Below are 8,931 nucleotides of genomic sequence, written 5' to 3' on the forward strand. Positions count from 1 at the left end.
ACTTCACTCCCACCCCCATGTCTAGTGTCAGCCCTGCTGAAGGGGATTTGACTATGCATGGTTATTCCTTTTAATAACATTGGATCTCAATATTGGAAGGGATCTCAGAAGTCTGCAAATCTAATCCCCACTGAATAGGAATTGCTTCTGTAATCCTCAGTCATTTCATCTCTGCGTGGACATTATCAGATCCTGAGAGTGGGTGGCATGCAGTAGATATCCACAGTTGGGTAACTTTGTGCCTGTTACCCGTGACCACACCCAGCAATACTAACTCTCCCTTCCAAGGCCATAGGAAACAAAGTCTAATCCCTGGTCCATATGGCAATTGTTAAAATGCCTGAAATATGAGGCAGGGCTCTTAAGAAATTTCGCCGGAAGTTATTTCCTCCTTCTTATAAAAAATATTTTTCCTCCCCCCCTTCCCTTTGCCTTAAGTACATGAAATTTTGTCTCCTAATGCAAGAGGCTTCCTTTGACATTAATTTCTCCTTCAGCAATCAGCCTCACGTTCTATAGAGAGAAGTTTTTTTCAGGAGAATTCTCTCCTTGTTTCTTTTTCTATGTTAACCTTAAAGACCTGAGGTTTTGTCCTCATTTCTAAGCATGAAGCTCCTTTCTTCTTTAACAGGCCAACCTTAAATAAGAGAAAGCACCTTAGAGAAAGGAATTTTGCATGAAGTTTTTCTGCCTGCCCTATATAATCTCTTACAAATTATTTCGTTAATGTTCATTTTAATCCTGCACCTTTGTTCCCTTATCTGAGAAATTGTTGAAGACATTTTCCTCCACTCTCTGGTCTTAAAGATCAGGATGCTTCTGTCACTAATGTATTGCTTCTTACCCCTGAGCATTATGTATCTGTGGCTTTGTTCTCTCTTTTAGTGAATGAGCAAAATATACATATCAGCAACTTAGAAAAGAAGAGATACAACTAGGGCCAATGACTATGCACTACTTATTCAGAAGTAGGTTCACAGTTGTTCATATAGAAAATAATACAATAATCTATACTAATAAAAGGGTAATATGCTAATTAGACCAGATAGACTGGATATCTTCCGGACGACCTTCTGGACATCCTTCCTGACAAAGCCAGGGTCCCGGGTGCCTGTGGCCATCCCGGGAGGCACCGCCTGGGTCCCAGCTGCCTGCAGCTGGCCAGAGGGAGGGAAGCCTGGGTCCCAGTTACCTATGGCCGGCTGGAGGAGGGAAGTCTGGGTCCTGGGTGTGGGGGCTGAGACAGAGGCAGTTAGAGGTGATCAGGTAGGCAGGCGAGTGGTTAGGGGCGATCAGGCAGGCAGGCAGGCAAGCGGTTAGGAGCCAGCGGTCCCGGATTGTGAGAGGCTGCAGGCCGGGCTGAGGGACCCCCTGCAACCCCCATGCACGAATTTCATGCACTGGGCCTCTAGTTAAAAAATAAAAATTCAAGAATAAACTTTTGTGTATTCACAACTATAAACCTAATTTTGCCCCACCTTGTATTTATAATGTTTTCATTTTAAAAGAACCAAGAAGGTCTGATTCATTTCAATGTTATCTTTTTGTGTGTCATTTCAATAAAATAAAAATGTACAAAATACATTTCAGCTCCCTAAAATAATGACATAGATCTAAATGTATTAACAAGGAAATGTGTGTGTATGTTTGTACATGTAAAAATGTCTCATACATATAAAAAGATTCAGTGGACTGAATGTTTGTTCCCCCCCACCAAAATTTGTATGTTGAAACCTAATCCCCAGTGTGATGGTATTTTGAGGTGAGGTCTTTAGGAGGTGATTAGGGCATGAGGGAAAAGCCCTTATGAATGGGATTAGTGCCCTGATAAAAGAGACTCCAGAGAGCCCACTCCCCACTTTGCCATGAAAAGGCACAAGTATATGCCATCTCTGAACCAGGAAGCAGGTTCTTACCAGACACCAAATCTACGTGTGTGGGAGGCAATTAGGCAGATATGAGCAGAGCAAAGACGATGGGCCAAGTACAGAAGGTCACTAGAGTGGAAAGCCCCAGGTGCCTAGCAACGGAAGATCAATTGTAGGGTGGGACCTCACCTCCAGGGTGACTTTCTTACCCTAGCATATTGCTGGTCTTGTGGTTTGGACCCCCTGACCTTTCTTCCCTAGAGATAACATCTAAGCCTCAAGTTGTATTTCAGCTCCAGGCCCAGATAAGCAACAGAACCAGCCTCAGGACCAGCAGCATCAAATAATGACCCCTGCCCTGGTGCCAGCCAATCAATCAGTGGAGACCACAACCCTGAAAGGACACATCTGGGAAGCTACTGAATATTCTAATAAGATCTTCCCCCTGGAACCTTTGCTAAAATCACCACCCTTAAAACCCTTAGGACAGAGGACCCAGGGAAAGATCTTAATAGAATATTCAGCAGTTTTTCCAGGTGTGTCCTTTCAGGATTGTGGTCTCCACTGATTTATTGGCTGGCACCAGGGCAGGGGCCCTGACTTCAGCATGGCTGGTTTTATTGCTTATCTGGGCCTGGAGCTAAAATACAACTGAGGCCTAGATGTTATCTCTAGGGAGGAAAGGTGAGGGGGTCCAAACCACAAGACCAGCAATCTGCTAGGGGAGGAAAAGTCACCCTGGAGGTGAGGTCCCACCCTACAATTGATCTTCTGTTGCTAGGTACCTGGGGCTTTCCACCCTGGTGACCTTCTGTACTTGGCCCATCGTCCTTGCTCTGCTCACGTCTGTCTAACTTGCCGACAACATTTCCATTGAAATACTTTTCTAATATCTTTTTAAATTTTTACCTCCAATTATGTTATCTAGTTTAATTTTATAATCTACCTCTCCTGTGTATTTTAATGGGTGATTGTACTTTACATCGACTGTAACTTTTCTATGAAATAGTCCGTGGTGAACTTTGATATCTTTCCCCTTGCATACTTAGACAGGGAAAGTATCTCTTGAGGAGACATTACACAAGTTTATCTGTGGTAGAATTTCAGAATTTTTGTTATAACATTTCTTTACATAGAAGACTTTTTTTTTTCTAGCAGTAGTCAGTTTTTCATTTTCTGACCCAGTATGCAGTTTCCAGCTTTGTTGAATCCCTGACTTGACTCTAATCAGGTTCAATCTCTTTGTTATGTTTTCATAGGATGTTTGAAAGAAGATGATAAACCAGAGTTTCCCCATATTTTTTCTCGTAAAGATAAATAAATATTTGTTTTCCTTGTTTAATTAAAAATCAAACAGAATTTCTAGTTCCTGTAAAGATGGAAACCTGGCACAGATTGCTGACTCCCTTCCCAAGAATCAAACAAGGAAAAGCTTAAAGGGAACATGAATTCTAGAAGCTAAGGACGTTGACAGTAAGAAACTTCTGGGGAGATGAAAGCAGTACACCTGAAGGGGGTGAGGCAGGGGTTGGCTATAGCCTGGGGCAGAAGATTGCAGAGAGAAGTAGGTTAGTGGCAACAACTACACTTCCTTTTGCTTCTTCCCTACTCTGCTTTAAGGCAATGATTGCTTCTGTGTTCGCCAGGGAAATCGGGGAAATTGTGTTCACAGCAAATAAAATCAGGCAACCAAAATCTCAGCCAGAGTTAGGAGTTAATAAAAACAGGGGAGAACGGACGGGCCTGAAGCATGTACTCCTCCATTTCTTCACCATGCTTCCCGATTAACTTCCAAGTTACACATCTAGTCTGGACCTTGCCTTTGAACTCTAGACTCATACAGATGAAACTGTCTATTCATAACTCTCTGTGGATGTTTAATAGGCATCTCAAACAAAATGTATCCTCAACCAAACTCCTGATATTCCCCCTAAAACCTGGTCCTTCTGCAGCCTTCCCTATTGCAATAAGTGACAATTCTATCCTTCTAGTTACTGATTCCAAATCTATTGGTACTGTATTCAATTTATAAATTCACACAATGGAGAACTATGCAGATGTAGAAAGGAATTCACATTATATGGAGTAAATTCACTGATGTGTGGTTAGGTGAAAAAAAGCAAGTGCAGGATAAAGTATATAGACTCCACTTTTTACCTAAAAATGGAGAAAATATGAAAAAATGCACATATTTTCAAAAATGGAAGAATATATTAAAATGTAATAGAAAAGGGAGGAAGGAAGGAGTAGGTTAGAAAGAATAGTTAGAAGTTAACTTCTCTGAATATACTTTGCTTTATAGCTTTTAACTTAGAAACCATTTAAATAGTTTTAAAACAAAACTAAATCAAAATAGAATATCAATCCTTGAAAATGAAAAACAAAATATCAAATATATCATGTTGATAGATTAACTATATAGAGAAGAATTAATTTGATAACTTAAAATATAGCAATTTGACTATACCATCCTAGTGGAATTCATTCTAAAGGGAAAACTAGAATTGCAAAAAGAATCTTAAATTCCATGCAGGGGTCATATTGCTAATAACAATAGTATGAAACTGTTATGCACATGTATATAATAAGATAAAGCAAATAAGAAATCTGTTAATGCTGTTTGAAACTACCATATATACACATAGGATAAGCTCAAGAAAATTAAGTAATTATGTTCATGAGTAAGAGTAAAAAGATATAAATATAAAATCAAAGAAGTTAGATAAAGGAAACTATAACATTGTATTTGAATTGGAAATATGAGTATTAACTCATGAGGTATTTTCCTTTTTCGTAGAATACATTTCTAGCTCTATCAAAAGCAATGACCAACCCAATGAGGACCCCTAGTGCCCAGATTGTAATCTCTAAATACCTTTTCTCATGAAAAAGAACCTAAGCTCCTTGGGAAAATGGATGAGTTCCTGTGGGAGCAGGAATAAGATGGCATACCTACTCATACTAGGAAACAAGGGTGCTATTGAAGTCCACTGGGGTCACTTTGAAAGGTCACAGGAACCAATGTGAAGAAGCTTGCAATGGTCAAAATTGAAACAGTTTGAAAGGGCTCCCAATAGCCAAATATGGAACATTATCAATAAGAATAATGATTGCAGTAAAAACATATAACATATGGTAAAGTCCATAAGTTTATGATACTTTAAAAAAAACCTAAACTTTAGCGGATACAAAAGAACTGAATAACTTTTCTAAAAACTGGAAATGCAAGAAAGTTAATACCACCTGGGCCACCCTCATACAAGAATGGGAGTGAGCGATAAACATTCCCTTCTTCCCTCTCAAGCAGACAATTCTCACATGCACTCTACATTGCTTCCCAAAGAATCCCCAGGAGGATTAACCTCTAGCTCCCCTCAGTGGGATCAACTCAGCGAAGTGTTCTCAGGTTATCTTTTCCCCCTTTTCTACTTCATCCTTCCTTCTTTTGTTTGAGACTATCAGAAACTAGAAAAGAGGCCCACAATAGACCTTTTCCTCCCAATCCTCAAAAGGAACCAACCCTGCCAACACCTTGATCTTGAACTTCTAGCCTCCAAATTTATAAGACAATAAATTTCTGTTGCTTAAGCTACCCCATTTGTGGTACTTTGTTATAGCAGCTCTCACACACTAATTCAAGGAGGGAGGTGGACAACCAATATACTAAATTTATTATTCGTCATTGTAGGGAATTAATAAGCATTATCTCAAGAAATACAGGTGAATTAGAGTGCTATAATTAACATAGTTATAAAGGGAACCACTTGTACAAAAACACAAATACTTTAGTGTTTACAGAAGAAACACACAAAAAACCAAGATGCTATAAATTGTGAAAACAGAAAATATAACTTAAAATTTTGCAACCAAACATTAGTCTTGTAATTAATGTGAAATTACTAAACTCACCTTTTAAAAGAAAAACTTTTCAGATTAGATCACAAAGTGAAACTCTTGCTCTGTATAAGGGCACATGTAATGGAGATTTTCTACTGCATATTGCTTTGACCACTTGAAAATGAATCTCTCATTGCTCAGTAGGAGCTGAGTCAAGAGGAGTATGCTACCCCTAAAGATAACCCTGACCCTATATTACCTTTGTATGTCACAAATCAATTTGGAAACTTCTCTGATACTGATTATACATTTATGGATGGATCTCTGCAAATGAAAGTGTGATTTCAGATATAGGGTACATTAAAGAACATATAGGCAGAGGTAGGATTATTTGTCCATAGTTCAAATATGTGTACCCCAAAATCAAAAAAAGTTAAAAATAAAATATGGCAAAGGCATCAGAAAAATCCAATGGAAAAGAAAGCCGGGGCTATGATCTAAGATGTAAGTGGGAACTAGATCCTTCTACCATTCTAGCTGCAATTTTAATATAGACTCTGTCATCAAAAATAAATAGCTGATATTACAATTGAGTTATGGACATAATAAAGTTCCTCTCTTTTGATTCCTCTTTTTCTCTAAAATTGCTGATTGTGATCAGCCTCTAAGTTTCAAATATAAGCATATTTTACATATTTTCCTTCTCCCTTCTAAAAAAAATGTATTTGGTATAGGACGGAACCCCAGAGGCTAATACACACACACACACACACACACACACACACAAAACCTCTCCAGTAACCCTGTTCACGTTGCCACTCTTCCTACAGTCTGCCCCTCCCACACCATCCCACTTTTATTCATTCAGCAAATGCTTATTGAGAGCTTATGTTTCTGGCATGATTCTCTTTTTTTTTAATATATTTTTATTGATTTCAGAGAGGAAGGGAAATGGAGAGAGAGATAGAAACAATGATGAGAGAGAATCATTGATCTGCTGCCTCCTGCATGCCTCCCCCTGAGGATCAAGCCCCCAACCCGGGCTTGTGCCCTTGACTGGAATCGAACCCGGGCCCTTTAGTCTTCAGGCCGAGGCTTTATCCACTGAGCCAAACCAGCTAGGGCTGGCATGATTCTAAGTTCTGGGGACAGATTACTGATCAAGGTCCCTCCTCTTATGATGTGTACATTCTAGAGGAAAGAGGCAGACAAAAGGGAACATTATCTCAGGTATCAGGAAGGGAACCTTCCCCCTAAAGTCTCTTTCTTCAAAATCTTCCTCTTTTCTCAGAAACTGACTTCGCTCTCTCTTTAACACTTTCTTCACCAGCCTCTCTTCCCATAGCCCCTGGTCTTGCATTCCTGCCCTTGTAACTTTTTAGTAGACCATTTAACATGCATACAACTTTGTTGATAGGGTTCTGCTTTGTCCTGCTTTGCACATAGATATTCCTACCTCCATTACTTCACTCTAGGCAAGGTCTGCTCGGCTTCTGAGTGCCTCACCCATCAAGCTCCATATTTTGAGTAGGTTCTTCTGCTGCTGGTAACAGCCCCCACCTCTCACCCGAGATCCCTTGAACTAATCTCTCTTCCTGGGTATCATTTCCAGGGAAACAACTACAAGCAGCAGCAGCAATTGCTCTGATTAACTGTGAAGTCCCCTAGTGTCTTCTTTCCCACCCTCTTCAGCACTTGGGGATTTGGGAGTTTGGGTTCATACTTCCTGCCCTGCTGCCCTAGGTGCTTAGAGAAGCCTTAAGAGCATCTTGATTGGCCCTTTAATACCTGCCTTTGTAATCTGCCCTCACCATTATTGGCTGTCTGCTCTTAGCTGGATAATCAAGCCTCTCTATGCCACAGTTTCCTAATCTACAATGTTGGGGAAATAATAGTACCTTCCTCCCAAGGTTACTGTCAAGGTTAAATGAGATAAACCAGCAGAGCACTTACAATACTTAGTGGCTCATTTTATTATTAAAACCATTGCATAACAACATGTGCAATTTCTTTTGTCCACAGTACACACACACACTCAACAGTATCCTATATAATACTACATAATAAAGAGGTAATTTGCAAATTGACCATCACGCCCTCACACAAGATGGCTGTGCCCATGTGGTCACAAGATGGCCGTGCCCATGGAGGTCACAAGATGGCCACATCCATGTCATCACAAGATGGCTGCTACAAGATGGCCAGCAAGGGAGGGTAGTTGGGGGCAAACAGGCCAGCAGGGGAGGGCAGTGGGGGGGACCAGGCCTGCAGGGAAGGGCAGTTAGGGATGACCAGGCTGGCAGGGGAGTGGTTAGGGGGTGATCAGGCAGGCAGGCAGAAGCAGTTAGGGACAATCAGGCAAGCAGGCAGGCAAGCGGTTGGGAGCCAGCAGTCCCAGATTGTGAGAGGGATGTCCGACTGCCAGTTTAGGCCTGATCGCACAGGGCCTTAACCGACAGTCGGACAACCCCCAAAGGGTCCCAGATTGGAGAGGGTGCAGGCTGGGCTAAGGGACACCCCCCTTCAGTGTACCAATTTCATGCACTGTGCCTCTAGTTCAATCATAATACCTAATAAATTGCAAAAGAAAGTTTTTCACAACATATCAAAGTCTTTAGATAAAGGAAAATACCTAGTAATCTGTGCTTTAAAATGATGTATCCATGCAATGCTCTTGAAGCAGCTGGGTTCAGTTCTTGGTAGCAGAACCAACTTGGCCCTGGGAGTGGAGAGAGTTCATCCCCTAACAGTATACAGAGGGCTTTTAAGTTCCTGAGCTCCTTTAATCCTCCCAACAGCACTGTGAGATGACCTTATTACCCCAATATTGCAGATGTAGAAAATGAGGCCTGCAGAGGTTAGGAAATTTACAGAAAAGACACTAGTCACAGTAGAACAGAGTCAGGTTGCAATCCAGATTTTCTGACCCAATGTCTTCTGATTCCCAAATGCTTTTGCTACTTGACTATGCTGAGTAATAGGCCCATTTCACTGTACCTAGTTCAGTAACTAAAATAGGTAATTAGATCTAATATCAAGAAGTCTTGCTAATCATTCCGCTGTTATTAAGCAACTCGTAGGTGTGGCAAGTGAGTTCAAAGCTAAAGGAAAATACATCTTTGCCCTTTAAGAGATTAGTCTGTAAAGAAGACAATGTGGCTGTGAGCAGGAAAAATACTCAGGAACTCTTACAAAGCAACATACAATCTTATGAATTGTAAGCTGT

The sequence above is a fragment of the Plecotus auritus genome (assembly GCF_963455305.1).
Source record: "Plecotus auritus genome assembly, chromosome: 3".
Lineage (NCBI taxonomy): Eukaryota > Metazoa > Chordata > Mammalia > Chiroptera > Vespertilionidae > Plecotus > Plecotus auritus.